Source organism: Dromaius novaehollandiae, chromosome 6 (genome assembly GCF_036370855.1).
Source record: "Dromaius novaehollandiae isolate bDroNov1 chromosome 6, bDroNov1.hap1, whole genome shotgun sequence".
Classification (NCBI taxonomy): domain Eukaryota; kingdom Metazoa; phylum Chordata; class Aves; order Casuariiformes; family Dromaiidae; genus Dromaius; species Dromaius novaehollandiae.
Genome location: NC_088103.1, coordinates 8,138,749 through 8,157,187, shown reverse-complemented (window position 1 = coordinate 8,157,187; position 18,439 = coordinate 8,138,749). Strand labels below are relative to the sequence as shown.

Below are 18,439 nucleotides of genomic sequence, written 5' to 3'. Positions count from 1 at the left end.
GGCCATCTGATGAGCCAGATACGGGAACTGGAGAGAACCGAAAATAATCCTCTCTTTTTAAGGTTAATTTTAACATGGACCAGTGATGTGTTTGGACCAAAGTCTTAAGTGTCCAGGAAGTGCTTGTGCACCATACTGAGTCAGTCAGGGTGCGATATGGATCCTTCTATGAGCATGGTCCTGGCTCCTTCTGATTTCTCCTGGTTGTATTGGTGGGATTCTTATTACTGAGAAATCTGTTACATGAGTCTGTGTAGAAGAGAAGATGAAAAAATGATGTGTTTTAATGAAAGGTAAATATATAAATAGCATACCTATGTAACACATACATGATACCTTTTCAGTGACTTTGAAAAGATTAATCTCTTCTTTGTTGGAGGAAATAGAGGGTTTGGAATGATCTGTCATGAGCTGCTGTATGTGAATAAGACTGCCATGGAGCAGCAGTGAAAGACTGACAGTTAATCGTTACAGGTTTTTACTGAGCATTGGGCGAGGCGGGGCAGGATACTCGAAAATAGCTTGATTGGATCTTGAAACAAAAAAAGGATGTAGATGAACAGGCTTGATGTGTCAGGGTGGGATGGGTGAAACCACAATCCTAGGGCATCGTTCGTGAATTATGCTGCAAGTATTTCTGTCTGCTTTGAGCTTTTCTCTCCTTTCTAACATATGTTTTAACTTAATGGATGCTGGTTGCAAGTGGACTGCTGGAGGAGGTCTGTACTGGGACCCAAGCTGTTTTACATTTTTATCAGTGACCTGGAGGAGGTGACAGAGTGCCTTCTGATGAAGGTTGCAGATGACACCAGATGGGGAGAGGGGACAGTCGATATGCTAGAGGGCAGGACGGCCATTCAGAAGGACCTCAACAGGCCAACAGGAACCTTGTGCAATTCAGCAAAGAGCCGCACCAACTCCTGCCCCTGAGAAGGAAGGGCCCCTTGCAGCGATATGGGCCGGGGGTCTGGCTGCCTGGGGAGCAGCTCTGCAGAAAAGGCCCGGGGGGTCTTGATAGGCAGCGAGCCCAACATGAGCCGCGGCGCGTCCCGGCAGCAACCAGGGCCAGCAGCGTCCTGGGCTGTGTGAGCAGGCACAGCCGGGAGATGGAGGGAAGGGATTATCCCCCTCTACTCAACACTCATCAGACCACATCGAGATACTGCGTACAGTTTTACCAGTACAGGAAGGACATGGACAAACTGGAGCCAGTTCAGCAGGGGCCAGCAAGATGGTCAGGGCTGCAGCACTTGCCCTGTGAGGAGAGGCTGAGGGAGCTGGGCTTGTTATACCTACAGGAGGGTCATTGGGAAGGAGCCAGGCTGTTCACAGTGATGCATGGTGGGAGAAGGAGAGACAGCGGGCGTAAGTTGAAACAAGAGAGGTTCAGACTGGGTATAAGGAATAACCTTTTCCCCCTGAGGACAGGCAGGGAGTGGAGCAGGATGCCCAGAGAGGTTGTGGAGTCTCCGTCCTTGGAGGTTTTCAGGATCCAACTCGGTAAAGCCCAGAGCAACCTAGCTGGCCCTGCTTTGAGCAGGAGGTTGGAGTAGAGGCCTCCTGAGGTCCCCTCCGACCTGAATTATCCTATGATCCTATATGTCTCCAAGTACAGTGCTCCTGCTGCCTTTTTAAAAAGGCTATTCTGTGCCACTCCAGATTTCTGCTGTTTTCTTGTGGCTCGGTGCTCTTGTAAGACACTTAGAGCTCCAGCAAGGTGACCTGTGATGCTGAAGTCAGAAATCAGTTGTAAAGTAGCAGTACTGAAAGGCTTTGCTTGTCTAACATGGAAAGGTAAAGCACAGCATGCAGACAGGTACACTCCCTGGGAGACCGGCTGAGGCTGAACAGCCTTGACGAGCAGGTTTCACAGTCTCATCTGAAGCTGGCATGGATACCGCTGTATTTTTTATGTAGTCCAGGGTCATGTTCCCAGAGTCAGGAGCTTCTTTTAGAGGAGCTGCTGCCTTGCACCCTCTGAGGGTGTAGGTGCATGCTGATGGCCGCGATGTCCCCTAATGTGGTACAAGAATGTGAAGAGGTTTAGAGAAAATTATCGCAGCCTTACTCTTAAGGATTTCATAAACAGGGGCTAAGCAGAGGCAGAGCCAAGATAGCAGAAGGAGTGAGAACCAGCCTCAGCGCACCAGCGTTTGAAAGATAAAGATGTATTTATGGTTTATTTTATGTAAGAGATGGGAAACCACAGAGTATGAAGCTTGTGACTTTTGTGATTCTGTTCTTGAGTTTACTGTGTTTTTTTAATAAGCTTTCCTAATTAAGATCCACTCTTAGGCTATTCTAACTTATCTTGCAGTTCTCTGCTATTTTCTGTTGTTTTTTCTATTTATACAATGTCTTTGATGCTTTCTAGTATTAAGAACTGAATGGTGAAGGTGATATCAGGTAGTAACAGAGAGATAAAACAGTGTCAAGATCTCAGCTGTTAAGTCCTTTCTAAAATACCTTGTGAAAAACATTCTTCAAGGGGCGGGAAAGCTGCACAGAGTCAGTTTTGAACAATAAACATAAGCCCCTTGGTCTTCAGCGGTAATAGAACTTTCACCTGGGTGAGTCCCTGGTATTTATCACGTTCTTATTTCATGGCTCTCCAGCGGGCGCTTCTTGAGACATAGAAATTGCAAACTGGCCCAGGCCTGAGCTGCTCTAACCTGCCTCAAATGGCAGCTGATACCAGGCTCTGGCAAGGGCTTCCAGGAAAATCTCTTATGCAACAGTGCTGGAAAAACATATATCTGGAAGCTGTTTACTTCTGGTCTGAAACGGAGGATGAATTTTCAGACAGACTAAAATAGAGAGAAATCAGTGAACTTGTAAATAGTTGATATAAGCGTTGTGCCTATAGAAACATGCTGAAGAGAAGGAAAAAGAAGATGGGAAGTATAATTTCATGCTACTTGGAGAACAGAGCAACATATCTCAGTGAAGATCAGCAGTATTAAAAGTATTCTTACATAGTTTAGCATTTTAAAGGAAAATATGGAGCAGGAGAATTATTCCCAAGGCTTGGACAAGTTTTCTTCATTGTTCTGAGTCACCATACACACTCTGTGTCCATATGTATGAACTTAAAAATGCCCTTTATCATGGCTTGTGGAGACTTTGCATTGAATGGACTCCTTTAAGATGCATGTTCATCCTGTGTGGCTTTTGGTGTATGCGGACAAATGGGCCACTATGGCTGTGTAGACTTTTGTGTAATCTGTGTCACCTGGAGGACTTGCTTTCCCCAAGCTCTTGTGCTACGCAGTTGTCTGCGTGTGCTTGGAGCATGCGTTTGGATAAACGGAGCTGCCTGTTTATGTAGAGCTTGCGGTTGCATCTTGCAAGAGTTGCCAAGGACATTGGTGGTGTGCTGTGATGCACAGGTGAAGCAGCCAGGCCTGGTGGTCTTTTGGAAGACTCCTGCTTTACTTCTTTTATATTCGGCTGTAGCAGGCAATTCTCTGATTCTTGTCTTGTTTATCTGTCCCGCATTGAGGATGGCAGCAGATTTTCAAATGTCGAAAGTTCACAGGCAATTAGGGCAGAGAGCAGTCGACAAAAGTGGCATTTTTTATACTTTGTTACAAATTGCAATTACAATTCCAAGCAAAAGCCACCAAAGAGAATGGAAAGCTTTCAGAACATGATTTTTGGTTGCTGTTCTTCAAAACTAGTGCAAAGTCAGATGTATTTCAGCTGTCAAGGGTGGTAGGACTTTCCACAAGTGGCAGAATCGCAATTAAAATGGACTTCTAAGAACGCTGATTTTAGATACACACGATAATTAGGAGAACAGTGAATTCTTGGGCAGATAACAGATCTTGAGACATCCATCATTTTACACCTATTTGCTGATGTACTAATGGGATTTGAGCAGTGAACAGGTCTGGCTGTGGCCTCTGCACTCAGCAAGACAAACACTTCTAAAACATTTATACAATAGCTATTTTAATTCTCTGAGATATCAGTTGCTCCTTTAACCATGCAGCTTTATGTTTATTATAGTGGATAGTGGACCTGCTTTTGTATGCAGAATCTTTTCTCTGGCTGCTTTTTCTGTTGGCAGGCCAACTTATCTGATGTTAGTACATCACCAACCACCTGCTGTGGGCCATGTATCTGTTTTCTTAATTGCAATGAAATCATTTATGCCAACTAATGCCACATTACAACAGCATAATTTAATTTGGAGCTGTTCATTATAGTTCTATTACCCTTCAGTTTTGGCACCCTCCCAGAAAAGGACCCATGAGTAGTAGGTTAGACAGTTTTCTGAAGTGATAAAAATGCACCCCACACAGCTCACAGTCAGGTCGTTCCTGCTGCAGAGTTCTGGCATAATTGCATTCCGTGGGTTCCACTTGTGTCATGTTAAAAAATAGTAATAATTGGGTTTTTCCTTACACTTTCAAGTGCAGATTGCAATCTCTTGCTATTCTAACTCAACCGCACTGTGCTATGGAAAATAAAATAAAATCATATAAAGATTTTTAAGATGCATTACAAATGTCGTTTACTTCTAAACAGTGGTGCTTTTAACTTGAAACCTGTACAGAATTATTCACTACATTAATAGACTAAAGAAGCCAATAGACTAAAAGAAGTTCAGGGTGCCTCACAATTATTGCCTAAGGAGAATAGTAATGAAAGTTGAACTTGTGAGCATTTGGCTTTTTGTAATAATTTGAATTTAATGAACACGGTTTAAGGCATTTACTCGCATTATCATTTAAGGTGTTAACATGCAGAACCTAGTTTATCAACTGTTCCCCTATTTCGCTAGAATTATTTATAGTAAACGTTTACAATTAATCAAAAGCAGACATTGTAAAAACAAAAATCAGATTTATTGCCAAGATCATAAATGTCAAGTATACTGTTATGCAGGCTTTGTATTATCTCAGTTGCAACTTTAAAGAACATTTTAAGTGATTGGAAAAAGGAAGTTTATTAAAGGCTCAGCGGGTCTTCTCTGCACTCTACTGTTATTAATGTAAATCGTTACGTCATGTGATAGCGAGAGGAGCAGGCAACAGGGTAGCAGCAGTTTGTAATAAGGTTTTCACTGTGACTGCCAATACCTTCAGGAATAACCTGAAACACAAACCACCATATCCTCTGACAAACAAATGCAGTGAGATTTCTGAAGACAGAAAGGATCCCGGGCAGCGAACTGCTTCCCTTGTCTTGGAATATATCTTTAACTAGCAGCTGGGCAGTTAAAATATACAGAAGGGTTTCCGACTCACAGGCAAAATTCAGTATTTCTTCCTTGTCTTGGGATGGGAAGATCTTTGGGAAATCAGAGATTTTTGCTTCATTCTTTTTGGAGTAGAGTTTTGCTCTGTCTGTGGGGAAACCACCGTGGCCCACACTGAGGACTTCTGCTTCAGGGCTCCTCAGAGGCCACCCATGGAAAGGCAAAAGCTTCACGTGCAGAAAATGTGTGATGCGTGTGCACCTGGACGAAGAGCTGTATTTCCCTGCACCCTCCACCTCATGCTCACACCGTAAGGACTGCAATTTAATGCAGTTTGATGCAATACAGTACATCTGGGAGTAAACTACCCAGACCGTGAGAAAGAATAGGGGATAGTGAACTGGAGAGCAGCTCTCCGTAAGATCTAAGGGTCGTAGTGAGTGAGCAGTCCGACATGAGCTCATAGGTTGAGCCTTTGGCAAAAAAGTGATTCCCAGATATAAAGAGGTGGTAGGGAGCAGGGAGGTGATGCTGATCTCTGCATACAGCAATGATGAGACCACAGTACTGTGTAAAGGGTTTGTGCCCAGACTCTTAAAAGGAAGTAAAAAAAATCAGAGTTGGCCTAGAAGGACAAGGAGCTGGAGAAGATGTCTTGGAGTGAGGGAAGGAGCAGTGACTGTCTATCAGGAAGCAGTTTTTGGGATAACTTGGTAATAATTCTTGACAACACACGGAAAATAGAGACTGTGTATAAAATATCTTTGCAGTGGAAGAGGGCAATGCTTAGAAGGTGGAGCTAGAGAAATTCAAAGCAGTAAATGAGATACCTGGGGCTGCCTCCGGCTCCTCCGCTCCCTCACGGGGTGATGGGACGGGCCAGGCCCTGCCCTGCCGGTATGGGGAGCCCCCGCGGCCCCCAGGGAGCTGCCAGCCCGCCCGGCGCCCTGATGGTTGGCTTGGGCCATCTCAAGCCCCGAGCCAAGCGCAACGGCGCCTGGCCCACGGCCAAGCAGGGCCTCGTCCTCACAAACCCTGCTGAGGAACCGGCCTGGCCCTGGCCTCTGCTCTCCCCACAGCACCGACCCCCTGCCCAGCCCGGGCTCCCGAGGGGAGGACTCCCCCACCCCAGAGCTGCCGGCTCCAGGGCCCCTCCGGGGCAGCCGGGCCCCTTCCTCCCTCCAGCCCAACCACCTCTGGGGCTCCCCAGGGGTGGCTGGGACCCTTCCCCTCCAGCCTACCCAGTCTCCAGGGCCCCTCAAAGGCAGCCTGAACCCCCACTGAGCCCCCAGGCTCTCATCTGGGTCCCTCTCCCAGCTCCCCGTCACTGCCATGGCTCTGTGTCCCCTGAGCTGCCCCCCCCCCCCCAGCAAGTCCCCGCTGGGCCCAGGTCTGTGGGTGTGAGGACACCCCTGGCTGGGAGGGGAGGCAGCTGGCAGGGCCCCCAGGGCACTGATGGGCACTAATGGCCCTGACTGGCCTCACCTGAGGCCTCCCCCACCCCCACCCAAGGCCAACAACCCATTTAAGCAGAGACCGAGGCTGTTGCTTCTTGTCTAGTGATGCTGTAGCAGTGCTGCTTTCTGGCTCCCCCCTTCACTGGTTGGGGCCCTGCTGGTCTGGACCCCATCCCAGCGCCATGGAGGTGCCTGGGGCTGCCCCTGGCTCCCACCAGCCTGCCCTGCTCCCTCAGAGGGCGGTGGGATGGGCCCTGGCTGCTAGATCCTGCCCCATGGCCGTGTTCCCGCCCTCGGCTCCTGGTTGCCCGGCCCTGAGGGGGTGGCCGGCCCTCACGGCGCCCTGGCGTGGCTGACTGGAGTTCAGCGTCGCCCGCTTGTCCCGCCTGCCTGCCTGCCTGCCAGAGCACAAGGAGACCGAGAGAAGGGGGCATACACGAGATTTTCTGCTCTGTGTCATCTTGGCATTGCCATTGGGGGCATCCGTCCCTTCCTTTTGCAGTATAGGGATGTAAGAAAGATGTTTAGGTACCAAGCTCGGGCCAGTAGAGCGAACAGACTGAAGCGATGTTATTTGGCTAAGAATCCATGAGAGCCAACAGGAGAAAAAGCCCTGAGGAGCGCCAGCAACAAATCCCGTGTCGTCGTTGTTTGCTTTCACTGTGAAGGATCTGCTAGACTGCGTTCCAGCCGGCTGCTTCGTTAAATACATGTACCACACAACCCACAAACACTGACCAAAAAAGCAAAGTGGAAGATTTGTGTCTCAAAATACAACGTGTGACTGGGAGCAGGGGTCTGGGAGGAACAGGTAAGTTGCTGCCTGTACGGTCTTTGTATGAGACGCGAATGCTCCTTTGTGTTAGAAACTGTTAAGGAAACCAGGGGAAAAGGAAGGGTGTTTGGTTTTTTTTTTTGTTGTTTTTTGTTTTTAATGGTTTGAAGTAGGAATTTCTTGGTGAGATTTCTCTCTTCTCACTGGCAATCTAAAGTCTGAGCGTTCACAACCATGCCTACAATACAGAGATGTTTCTGTGGAGATATTTATGTTACCCAAGTCTATGATCTGAAGGACGCATCCCGCACCAAGCGGGACTAAAGGAGAAGCCGTAACCTTCTTCCCTCCCCTTCTTACCCCTTGAACACTGGGTCACGGCTTAGCAGAGGAACACCATGTCAGCTGTAAGGAAATTCAACAGCCAGCTTCAACACTTTTCCAGTACATAATCGGCTTTATCTTCACACTAAGGTGCATTTTAATGCTTGAGGCAAAGCTTGTTCTTTTGTTTTTCCTTGATGACACTGATACTGTCTCTGCAGTTACTAAGAAGAAGGTTAAGTTAAATCATTTTAGTGTGTGAGTTAAATTTGAACGCTGGTAGCTCTTGATTACTCCTGGCGTGATGAAGACTCAGATGTGATTTTGAGAGAAGGTCCTGGGCTGGGAGCCTGGTCTTGGCCTCAGCTGAGTGTGTGGCCTGAAGGATGACCATGGAAGAGCATTTTGCTTCTCCTTATTTCACTTTACATGTCTGTTAGAAGTGGATAAAGGCTGTCATCTGCTTTGCGAACCACTCTGATACTAGTAGATTAAAAGTGTCACTGAAGAACAGGACATTATTTTAGTGTTAATGTGCATTTAATGAAGTTATATAAAAGACTGAAGAAGGACGTGAACAATTCTTTTTTTTTCTGTTTCTGCAGTTGTGAATTTTAAGGAGGGAAGACTTGGGGTAGGTAGGGAAGGAGAGAGAAGTATTGTAATAGCTTTCCTGGAGACAGCTTGAAGTCTTCATCTCTGGAGCTCTTTAAAACTATGGCAACTTGAGATATAAGTATAGCCAATCCTGTTTTAGAGCAAGGGATGGATTAAATGAAGTTTTGAGGTTGGTTTTAGTCAGGTCATTATGGGAAATACAGATGAAGTAAGGTAATGGAAGAAAGAAGAAATACTAAGATTAAAAGCAAAGTTATCCTATCAAATGTTTGATTCACTTATTAGCATGCTAGCGTGTTTTAAAAATACCGTAGTCCGTGGGGTGTAAATGTGATTTCAAGTGCCTTTCTGCTTTGGGAAACTACTCATCGTTTGCATTGAAACATTAAACACAGTTTCACTGTCTAAGTGCTGGCACTGAGAAGTGTTAGCTAATGCTAAGAAGGGTTTTCTGCCTGCTAGTACTGGGAAATCGGACTAAAACCGGAGTGAGCAGGACACATGCAAACGACATGTATCAATCCAGAGCACTCCTACTGTTGGTTAGGCTGGTAGGAAAAAGCCCTAATGGGCTAGGGAAATGAAATGGCTTACTTTACCCAAACCTGTTATGGAAAATTTTTTAGCAGATGAAGCCAACTTGCTTATGACACTGTCATGAGAAGTCCCGTGCAAGTCACATGCAGGTGGTAGCCCACTTCTGCACATCTGGGAACTCCTGCTACTCCCAGCAGCTCCAAGGCCTAACCAGACCTGTTGCTGATTTAACAGATCCGCTCTCCTCGGCTACGATGTTCATCCCTCTCACACACTGTTTACAAACCAGCGTTGCCAGGAACTTAAACAAAACCAGACCCGTGGAACAAAGCCATTCCTGGGACCACAGCTGGCCAATTCTGTAGTTGATGAATACTCATACCAGCATTTGCCCTAATCCAGAGTGGTGCTGAATCACCAAGGAGGGATTTGATTATGGCTTTCCACAATGCCAACCCATATCCAACTAGCTAGCCTGTGCAGTCACTTTCTTAATCCCCAGGAGTTAACAGACATTAACAGTTAGGTTTCTGTTAGGTCTAGAAAGAATAATTTCTTGATAACTCTATGTCTTTGAGATGACATTTAGAAGATTTAATTGTCATTTTGAAATGGAAAAGATAAATATTTTCAAAATTGCCCTGCAATAGGATGGCAGCCCTGAAGCCAGCCCTAGGTTCAGCCCTCCCCACTTCCGAAGTTGTTATTGTGAGGAGCTGTAGTTCAGCTGAGTTGTCCTTGGCACTTCTTCTGTGGTGAACGAGTTTGAAACGACTTGCTGGATTTCAGCTGTGACAATATGGGATATTTTGGACTTTCAGTCCTTCAATAATTTGTTAGCATTTCAGCATCTCCTTCCATACAAATTAATCTCAACTTTTACACCTGGTGGGCCAGTTAGTGTCACACCTAGTTTTAACAAACCAAAGCTGGTTCGTACTAGCTTCCACTTCTCTCCAGGCTCTTCCCTGTAGTCTGCCGACTACCACAGAATTACCTACAAAGCGAGGTGTCAGCTGAGATAAGTAGAGGTGGAAGAAAATGGCCCTAGTTGTCTAAGATATTCTGCAATATTTGTAATCTGTGGATAAGCAGCAATCAGCAGAACTCACAATAAGCTGTAAGTGCTCTAAGTGTCATAATGAGCTCAGTCATTGAAATCTGAATGCCATTTATGTTGCCCTTTGATAATAATTTGTGATTGCCACTCAAGAAGGTAATCATGTTCCAGTACAGCTAAAAATTAGATATATAACCCAGGTTTACCATTACAGTCTGAACTGCTCTAAAGTATGCTGAAAGGATCTTTGAATGCATTCATATTTAGATGGCTTACATCCATGCCACATATTAAAAAAGAAAAAAAAAGAAAGAAAAAAAGAGAGAATCCCAAATAATGGGATTTATTTGAGGAAAATGTGTGTAGATTACAGGTATTCTTTGGAGAATTCTGTGGATGATGTTCTAGCACATAAAAAGGATGTTATGATGCTGAAAACATCTGGTCTCTTTCCTGCCCTCATTCATATGTTTTGAAGATCCTGCTAATCCAGATTTGTTGTACTAAGTACTTCATTTTGTGTATGGCTTTTTTTTAATTATTTTTTATTTATTGCTGACTGAGGTGTCTTGGCTTGCTTTTCAAACTCTCTGATGGCTTTGGTTTCTCTTTTGCTTCTAGAGGAAACTGAGTTTTGGCATTTTCTGATCTACAGAATTTCTTGAAAGTACATAATGCTGAGACTCATTTTTTGGCTGCTTTTTCTCTTATGTGCTAATACCAATTTAAGCACAGATGTAATATAAAAACAAGATTGATACTGATGGGCAGGTAAAAAACATGGCAGAGAGGAGAGGGCACACTCTCTTCTTTTAAGATAAAGGCAAGAGACAGAAAGAAAAGACTGGATATAGCTGATCCGTTACATGTCCCAGTGTTGATACGCCTTGTTTTACTGATTATTGGTAAGTAGCAAACCCTGTGCATGACACACTAAGTTGATGGCATGCTGTTTTACCTAGTGGTACTGATAACCGCTTGTTTACCATTTGGGGGATTTTAGTTTGGCTTATGATAGAGCAGTTCCTTCAGAGAGAGATGTAGAGTCAAATTGCCCAACAGATGCAAAGGGAGGACGTGATCCTCATGGTCACATGGCAGAACTACCGCACCCCACCCTGGTGGATAAATAGCTTTTCCAGGCCTAGATCTAAGCCTTTCTCGAGGAGCATGCAGACATTTTGCTCAAGTGGCTCTTCTCTAGCAAGCTCATTCTGTTCCCCGCATCGTACTGCGTTAGGATCTTCGCAAGAGCTCTCCATCCACTCTTGGCTCCTTTTATGCTGCAAGAGTGCCACTACACTGACAAAAAGCCTTCTCAGCTGCCAGGCTTGCAGACTTCAGTGATGTGACGCTGCGTATACGATACTTACAGCTGTCACGTTAAAAAACTCCCAGAAACGTATGGACCACCATACAGTTCAGACCAACAAGCTATCTAGCCCTGCCTCCCACAGTGGCCAAGATTAAACAGGCCCAGGATACCTTGAGTGCCTTCCTAATCTTCAAGTACTTTTGGCTCAGGGGATTTCCTCAAGTATGCCCTACCCTGCTGCTCCACGAAAGAGGAGCTGAAAATTTCATCGTTCCTAGCGTAACATTTGCCCAGTTTACCGGGGGCAGTGGAAGGGGGAGTTGCCTGCTCTCACTGCCACACTCCTCCCAACAGCTCTTCTTCATTGAGTGGTTGGAACTGGGCCTTTGGGAAAATCCGCTTGGGTTTTGGACTTCCTGCTCTTAGTTATCCAAGAAGAAAATTCTCCAAGCTACTTGGAGAAAGATGGGTACTACAGCCTTGTGGTGGTTGTGATTCTTGGTGTTCTTAGATACTTGGTATTGTCTAAGGCGATGCTGAAAGTTGCAGAATAAAGATGTAGTGAACAAGAAGGGACTCCCAAAGCAGCAGAAGAAAAAGGTTGGCGAGATTAAATCCTCTCTGTAAGAAACAACTTGTGCCGGGTGTATGATTTTTCTCATTAATGGTCGGCTGCTTCTTTGAGAGGTATGTATGGGCACCCAGCACTGCAGGGGTTAGAGGGAAACTGCTCTTTTCAGAAATCAGTTCTTTCAGGGCAGTTACAGTAAGCATTTCTGTGACAGCCACTGGTGGGTCAGATACCCTGCGTAGCCTTCTGTGCCTGGGTTCAGCACAGTATTTAAAGATAAAAGGATGTATCAGTAGATGGATAAATTTCAGAAGATGCTGAAATGCTCATGAGGGGAAGGACAGAGAAAAAGGTGGCTCTGAATTCCTGAGGTGAGCGTGATGGAGTTCATCTGTGCGACGAGTGCAGACAGGTAAGTGTTTTCTCTGTTCAGCAGCAATACAGCCATGGCAGTACTGTGCTGTATTCAAGCTGATCAGTCCCACACACACTGAGATGCATCAGGAAAAACGTCCAGAAAAGATCTGGAGAGCCTGCATGCAAGATGAATGGAGCTGCAGAAGAGCAACTCGCCTGTGTAGCATTTGCCTCCAAACAAGAAGGCAGGTATTTCAGTCAAATGGCTTCAAAAAGACTACTGCTATCTTTAAAGCAACACAGTTGTTTGCTGTATTTGCCAGTTGTTCATTCCTGGCATAACTGCATTTAGATTTTTTTATCACAAATCATGACTGCATAAAAAGCAGTCATTACTTTACATTTAGAGCAAAGAGAAACTGCGTGTGCAAATAGGGTGCCAAGCTGAGAGACAGAAATCTCCTCCCAGGCTATAAGGCTCATGCATGGAGCAAACCTTATTTTCATTCTTTCTGGGTTTTTCAAGGAGCCTTAGGGAAATTCTGTGTTCAGTAGAGACACACAAAGTGTGTGTCATATCAGGTCATTGTAAGCCACCCCAGATCAGAGCAGTCTAAACATTGAGGCAGCGCTCAACAAGTGAGGAAAAACTAGCAAATACAACTTGGGTACTAAGTCCTGACCACTTGCTAGGTTGCTCTGTGAAGTTTTCATCCAGATGATTGCAGCAAACCTCAAAAGAGACTGAATAAAGTAGTTGCGTTTAATACTGGAAAATGGGTATGCCACAGTAACAAACTATTGAAAGTGAGCTTGTAATTGTGTTTGTCCAGAGGTCTGAAAGGCTCAGGATTTATAGGAAGCAGTACTGTCTTTACTAGGCCAGCTGATTATATCTGGAAGAAGTGGCCGAACTCTGGGTCACACCGCCTTCTCATCAGAAAAAGCACCGGCAAACTTCAAGCCAAATGCTGATAGAGACAGACTTGAGAAGAAAAAGATAGCTAGTTCCTGCAAAAGAAACTGAACAGTGGAAGAGGTGACAGGCTGTCCCTCTAGTTAGTATCTGTGGAATAGAAAGGATGAAGTTTGTAGTACTGTAAAACTGATAATACTGTTGATTCTGTGAATTATTTATTCATTCGTTTTTTGATCTGGTTGTAGTTCCTAGGCTTCTGTTTCATTGATTGCCTTTAAAGATGAGACCTGAGCGGGCAGACAGGGTTTGTGACTTTGTGAACGTGTTCTCCAGCTCGCACATGGGCATTTCTGTCTGCAGACAACGCTCCGGTTCAGCCTCGTCGTTTATTTTCACATACATGCTTTCTATGGAGGGGATGTACGAAAAATTAGACAAGGAAATGTGCTGAGATTAAGACTTTGGAAACCTGCAGCTAGCAAAACAGGGCCTGTCTGCTCCTGAGATGAGGCAATAAACACTTGCAGAGAGCAAGAACAGCAGTGCCTGCCATGCAAATCACTGTGAAAATTGATACTGGCAGTCAGATCTGCGGCTTAAAACCTAGGTCCTAGTGGAATAGGTTGGGGTGTCTGGGATTGAATAAACAAATCTGACAAGTCTCTCTTCTCTTCTTCGTTTTTTTCTTTTTATGGGAAAACCATGGGAAGTAGTTGTTCATCATCAATCATCCATCCTCTGCTGAGTGGAAGTGGCCCTTAGGCAAATCTCCCCCCTTTGCTGGAGGAAAAGACCTCACCTAGGAGGGAGCTTGCAGATTCTGATGTTTATTTTTTTACATTCTTCTTAAAACCAGTAAGGTCTCCTTTGGTTGTTATGTGGCAGCTGCTCTAGGTGTGACAAAAGTCCTCTCCAGGCTCCACTGGAGTGAATTGGAGATAGGTTTCAATAAGTGAAATCTGAAAGAGCAATTCATCATCACTGGAAATGAATATTCTGGGCCTCAGTTTTTCTTGCAGAGGGATACAGAGATGCCTAAGATGTGTGTTCTCATTTTCTCAGAAACGCACAGGTAACAATAGTTAGCTGCTTAATCTATTCTTTGAGGGAGAACATGCTGTGGAGGCTCAGGATTGCAGGTGGCTTTTATCCCACAAGAAAAAACTACTAAAGGAAGAAAAGGCTCCAGCTACCTGGAAAAGAATCTCAGAAGTTTAACTAAGAAAATATTTTCTGTTTAGGTAATAAAAGGGATGAATTTGCTTTTATGTTCAATACTGGCGTGGTAGGTGCCTGGAGGGTAAATCCGACTATCCCAGCCACAGCGCTCCCAGAAAGCAGCTTGGCAGCACTGCAGCAACGTGTTAGTGGTGTACCTCCACAATAGTGTGGCTTGGATTCTCCCAAAGTCCAGATAGGCGTCAAAGATGCTCTTAGAAGACACTTGTTTATTATTTAATAGTGTGCTTCAGAGATGCTTTTGAGTTGTTTATATGTCTTTGTTTTTATTATATTGATTATATATGTGTATTTGCAAAAGCCCAAATTTGGAACTTTTGTCATGGTCCTGGTCTAGTGTCCAGCTCCACAAGTATCTGTTTTTACTTTGCTGTCAACTTTGACATATCAATTGCATGTGGAATTGATGGCTCTGGGCTCATTTTGGGGTGTATTTTGCAAACCACTAACGATAGAGCTGCTATGCCACTGCATCTATCAGTCTCTAAGCACCTTAATGCAACTTGCTAGAGGCTGTAGCTTTTCTACTGAAATTGTCCTACTCCTTTCATTACAGCATGTAATACAGGGCTATTAAGTAAGAATTATATTTTACAATGCCCAATATTTTCAAGGGATTACAAAAATTGCAAAGCAACCCAATATATGAAGTAAAAGAATACTTCAGAATCAGAGTTCACATGGTTCTATGAACTTTTTTAATTGAATTGAATTCATTATTACCTTCCACAAATGTAGTAGAAGCTGATATGCAGAATGGAAACAGCTGTCATTCAGTCTAGGACAAAAATTAACAGCCAGTGTGGTGGCTGGTCATGCATACATAGACTGTTATGGGGCAATCTCATCTTCAGTGAAATATTTAATCCAGATAGGTTGAATATGATAATGCACATAGTATTAAATACCTAACTTTGGGAATTTCAAAATATACATACTTTCAAGTATGGTGTCATGGATAAGATCCTGCCTTTGCCTTCAATGAAAAATACTGAGTGTTCACAGGGAGACTGGTAGCAGAGCTTTGGTAAGCTGTGCTCAGAATCCCTCACCTCCTGAACAAGGCAAGGTCTTAAAGTCAGAGCATATATTTTTTTCTTTTAACTTTTCCCACGCCCCTAACCACAAGTTTCCAAAACTGTCTCTGTGTTTCCACTTCACCAAAATTATTTATTCGGTAGGCAAAGAGGAAAGATTTGACAACACCAAGGGACCTTTAGGAAATTTAAAATATGTTTTCTCCCAAAGTAACTTTCCAGCCAGCTTAAGTTGCTGTAGATAAATGTTTGTTATTAAATGTCTTGTAATTACATACAGAAAATGGCCAAGTCAGGGGATTTGCCATTTGATTCCCGATATGGCAATAGACATTATTTTAAGAATTGATCTCCTGAGCCTATACTGGATACAAATGGTAAAAAAAATAAAATAAAATAAACACTGAACAGAACCCAAACAAAGAGCCATTCTTAACCTTTATTGATGATATTGGCTTCAGCATTTTCATTTTTCATTTTGGAATCCATTCCTCCTTCCATACTAGAATTTAGATTGATTTGTCTCTACATAGACTGTCCTTTTTAAAAAAAAAAAAAAAAAAAAAAAAAACCTTTTATTTGAGGGTTTAGTACAGCATTGTATCATGTGGCATTCTCTTTTAACATACTCGGTACTTGTGATTATCCTGTAGGCTGGAGTTAGGACTTGTCAAGTGCTCGGACTGCATCAACAGGTAAATAGTCATAAAACATATCAGAGCGAAGCTTCTTCTCATTATCAGTGTGTCAAGCTGATACTGTGACTTCTGTCCCCAAGGTGATCAGCTGCACGGATTCCCTTAGACAGCTTGGCGATCTGAAAATCAAAGCTCCTGTCTGGTGACAACCTGGGAAATAGCCCTCTGAAAGTAGCTGCGTATCACAGGGACCCTAAGTGCTTTGCTTGCTTTTTTCCATGTCTCTTTGCTGTTTCAGTCTGGATGTGAATAGAAGGGGAATTCTGGAATTGTCCAGTCAGTGTAACAGTTACTAAAACGAGATTTTTGCTTCCCCTTCGTGGAGACTGTCACCTCTAATTGACTCTAAAATGGTGAACTGTATATGGGTCCTGAGTTACAGGATACAAAGCTTATCTTTGTGAGTCTTCGTCATTCTAGGAGTCCACGTAAAACATTAAAATCTTGACTTCTGTGTGTAAGGTCTGTATCCTCCCATAAACTATTTAGTGATGAAAGCGTATCTCAGGACTAGCATATATAATCTGGAAGTTCTACTGGCCTTTAAGATCTTTTGATTAAAAATACATATTAGGATGAAATATTAATAAATGGGTAGAGCACACCAGAGTACGCTGCCCAAGACCTGGGGCTGAGATGGGCTGAGTGTGCAGAGAGCCTCGTGGGTTCAGCTGGGGCGGCGGGTGCCGCTTGCCCTCTCCGCTCGTGGTGGGGACACCGGGGTGGTGCCTCCGGCTGCACGTGGGCCTGGCACGTCCCGTCCCCTGCGTCTGGCTGTGGCGAGACTCTTCTGAATAGCTCCCCCACAGCAATGGTCCAGAGCTAGATGCAAAAGTTAGATAGTCCTTTGAGTACTATACTCAGCCCTAACAGGGCAAGAGTACAGGCTGGACCAATTCCCTGGTATTCAGACTTGTGGTGTTATAAACCAAGGGTTCTGGAGTCCACAGACCCCGCTAAACCGTTTCCTTTGAAAGAGTGGTTGAGAGGGCCAAACAGAAGTGATCGTATTTAACTGAGAGGGCAACATGTTGAATGTTGCACACATTTCTTTCCCTTGCCCCCTTCATCTGAAAACTAATAGCAACAGAAGGGAGGTATCGAGATACTGGCTGTATTCTGTATGAGGAGCAGCTAAATAAAGCTGGCCTCCTCGCTCAGAAAAAGGGACAACTGCGGTGAGGGGGAAGAGACTTGTCTGCTGGTGGTGAATGTGGAACGAGAAGGAAGGAGCACCGGATGAAACAGCACATTTAAAACGCACGAAGGAAATGTTCTTCCTTCAACTTATCATTAAGAAACTTCATTGCCAGAGAGCGTTGTGGATGCCGAAAGTCTAAATGGAGTAAAAACAAAAAAAGGTTTAAGGATAATTCATTGAGAATAGGTCCATCAAGGACCAGGAAACAGAATGGTTCAGATGGCACCTCTAGGTCAGTCTCTAAATCCTTTTCACCAGAAGCTGGGAACAGTATATGCTGGGAAAAATTGCTTTCATCTTGTCCTGTTTCCTATATCATTTTCCTGAGTGTCTGCTGTTGGTTGCTGTTAGAAATAAGGTGCTAAGACTGGGGGGGGGGCTTTTTTGGTGTGACCTGGCATGGTGTTTCTTATGCGAGGAGAGTTAGTTCTTCTCGAGCAGATGCTGTCAAGCTCTAGTAGAGCAATACATACTGCACATGTAATACAGTATTGTCAAAACATTAAATGAAGGACAAAATGGGTAGTAGCGAGGTATTACAGCAAGAGGATGGGAGACTGTTGGATGTTATGCCATGTATTTACGTAAAATAGTAATCTAACCTTATTCACTGGACTTTATTTTCAGGTTCTCCCTCAAATGTTCTCATTACTTGATGTTTATTTTACTGTGTCCTTTTGGTGGCAAAGGAACACTTGCAAAAAACTGAACTACTTTATGACATTCTTATATAGCATTGCTTTCTTTAACTCTGTGCTGGTTTAAATGAATTAGGTAGCTCCCTGGGAAGTTCGGGCATGCTGCTTGCCCTACAGCGATAATGTGTGTGGAAGCTAGATGGTCCCTAATACCGAGTCTATTCATGTTTAGAATCCCATTCTCAAGTTGTGGGTTGGTTTTTGTTTTTTGTCAACTGAAATTATGGTAGGATAGTAATGAAGGCAGGGGGCAGAGAATGAGAGGAGAAAGATTTAACAGTAGGAAGATATAGTTCCCAATGTTTTTGTCAATATTTCTGTGTACATAATGTGAATTTCTTGCCAGAAACCTCAACCTGTTTGTATCTATACTCAATGTAGAATGAAGTGTATTTTAAACTGATGAGATGTGATTTGCTAGGATGGG

At 44.1% G+C, this 18,439-nt stretch overlaps 1 protein-coding gene across 1 annotated transcript in view; it reads left to right on the top strand.

Moving 5' to 3' along the window:
• Positions 1-18,439, top strand: part of LOC112981614 (protocadherin-15) — a 1,192,166-nt gene that overhangs the window by 406,201 nt on the left and 767,526 nt on the right. The window lies entirely within an intron of this gene.